Raw genomic sequence first — 2,707 nt, 5'->3', positions numbered from 1 at the left:
TACTTGTCACGACCACTACAAATTTCTTCATATATATATCGGGTTTATCTAACATTTTATTTTTGACACTTATTTTTATCCTTTATTTATTATATTATTATAAACAAGTAATAAGCACACAAAAGCACATAATTCACATAATATTCAAGTAGTTCATCTTTATTACTTTAAAATGGGTTACAATGGTTGACCTAGACTATTACATCATCATTAGTGCTAAACCCAGAAATACGGGCGTTACAGCTTGCATCCATGAATGGTTCCAAAAATGGCTCCTTAATGCCCTAAACTACTTCAAAAAGAGATCTAATAGATGAATGGACATGGTATAAACTTTATACCTAAAATGAGTTGGAAATGGAACACAGCCTTTGGGTCTACTTGCTTCCTCTTGAACTTCGAAGCTTCCTCTTCCTTCTCAAGCTTCAAAATCACCAAAAATACACAACAATGGCTTAAGAACACTCAAGATGGGTTAGGGTTTTGAATTAGGGTTATCTGGACTAAGGGAGGCGATGAGGGAGGCCACAATGGGGGAGTTAAGGTGTTTAAATAGGGTGCAAACCTTGAAAATTAGGGTTTCACTCTGGCAGACCTACTCGTCGAGTCGAGGCTCCTTGACTCGTTGAGTAGACTTTAAGTCCCGCGTCCAACATATCCAATTCCTAATCGACGAGTTTGGGGTGTAACACCCGTAGATCCGGGCTAGTCAATTTAGAGACGATAAGCGTCAAAAATGACTTTTTGATAGAAGAGTGTTTAGAATAAATAATCTTAACCATGTCATAGTATATGTCACAAGGTTTCCGTACATATAAAGAACGCTGAAATCCGAGTTATAACGAAGAAGTTATGACATGTCGAAGTTTCGCGACAGATTCGGATGACGCTGTAGGACGTAAATAGTAAATTTACGATAGAGCGATATTTGACCTTAGCGATCTAAACGAAAGTCATAGAATACGTTAAACCGAGAGTGTGCATAAATGGAACGTCTAAATCTGACTTCGTATGAGGAAGTTATGATTTTTCTAAGTTTCAGCTTAGCAGTATGCAGCCCAAAGTTCAAATATGAGATCGAGTGGTTTCTAGCCGAAACAATCTAAACGAGAATCGAAGATCTCGTTGATAGTAGTCCAACGGTAAAAATACAGACGAAAACGGACGTCAGATGAAGGAGTTGTGAATTCCTAACGGAGTTTTCTTGTCTCGGCTTACTAAAAATAATATAATAAAAGTTAAATTCAAAATTAGCCGACGGAGTCTAAACGAGAGTTGTAGAGCATAATCTCACCTACGCGTGCATATAAAGAACGTCGAAAACGGAGCTCGTATGCGAAAGATATGAATTTCTGAAGTTCGGGGTGCGAACCTCGACACTGTGTCAGAGTTCACGACGTGAACACAGTTTTCACGACGTGAACTCAGTAATAACGTCGTCTGGAGCCTGACAGACCCAAGTTGCGATGACGCACCTGATGACTACTGAACTCACGACGTGAATATTTGAGATTCACGACGTGAATCCAGAAAATGGCCCTATGAATAGAAATCGAAGGCAGCCGGTTTTGGTTGCTAATTTCTCAACCTCTCTCCTACTTTTCTCATCATTAAGCCTAATTTTAGCCCCCCAAAGTCCCGATATCATCCCGAGACCCGAAGCGAGTCCCGAACCTCCGAAGATCCCGAGAAAAGAGTGTCAAGCCGAAGCTCTGCCTGCGAGAAGCCCGGTGTGTGAAGATATCCCGGTTTCATACAAGAACTTCTACTTGATGAGCCGTAGTGTTGTCCGACAATCGTCTTAACAAGTGAGTGCATAGTCCCTTTCATGAACATGATTTTAATAAAAGTATTGTTTGAATGTATTAAATATATGTTTTGTGTGAGTTATTTGATGATGTCTGGATTAAGTGTTAAAGAACATACCTGATTGTTTATGATAACTTAGGTTAAAGAGTAAACCTAAGGTTTGTTATAATGGTTATGGGGTAGTACTTTAAAATATGTCATTGATCCGGAAGCATGGATTAGACATAGTTATTCGTCCCTAGTCCGAGAGTATGGATTGGACTTAGTTAATTGTCATTCATCCGGGAGTATGGATTAAGACTTAGTTAATTGTCATTAATACGGGAGTATGGGTTAAGACATAGTCGGTTGTCCTTAGTCCCGGAGTATGGACAGGACATAGAATCTGTCATTAGTCCGTGAGTATGGATTTAGACATAGACCAATTGTCCCTTATCCCGGAGTATGGAATGGGCACAATCATGGACTTGAGTATATGGATTAGATCCGAGAGTAAGAGTTAAAATTTAAGGTCCAAGGGTATGGATAGTCTCGTTGAGAGGATTGACGGGGTGGGGTAAGAGTTGGTTATATATATATAGAGAAAATTTTATATTGTGTGAATTCTAAATTTTATATATATATATATATATATATATATCTATATATATATATATATATATATATATATATATATATATATATATATATATATATATATTATAACATTGTGGGATTGAAATCCCTATATACTCACCAGGTTTTCCAAACTTCGCCCACTCAATATTTTTGTATCACATGTATCGATACAAAGACACATTACACTGAGAGATTAAAGAGATGTATATCATTAGTGTAGATGAATGTAAGTTCGGTTTATGCTTATGTGTCTGTATTGACAATGACATCCCAAATGTTT

Source organism: Lactuca virosa, chromosome 8 (genome assembly GCF_052849685.1).
Source record: "Lactuca virosa cultivar CGN04683 chromosome 8, Lactuca_virosa_CGN04683_v6, whole genome shotgun sequence".
NCBI lineage: Eukaryota > Viridiplantae > Streptophyta > Magnoliopsida > Asterales > Asteraceae > Lactuca > Lactuca virosa.
This window is presented reverse-complemented; position numbering follows the sequence as displayed.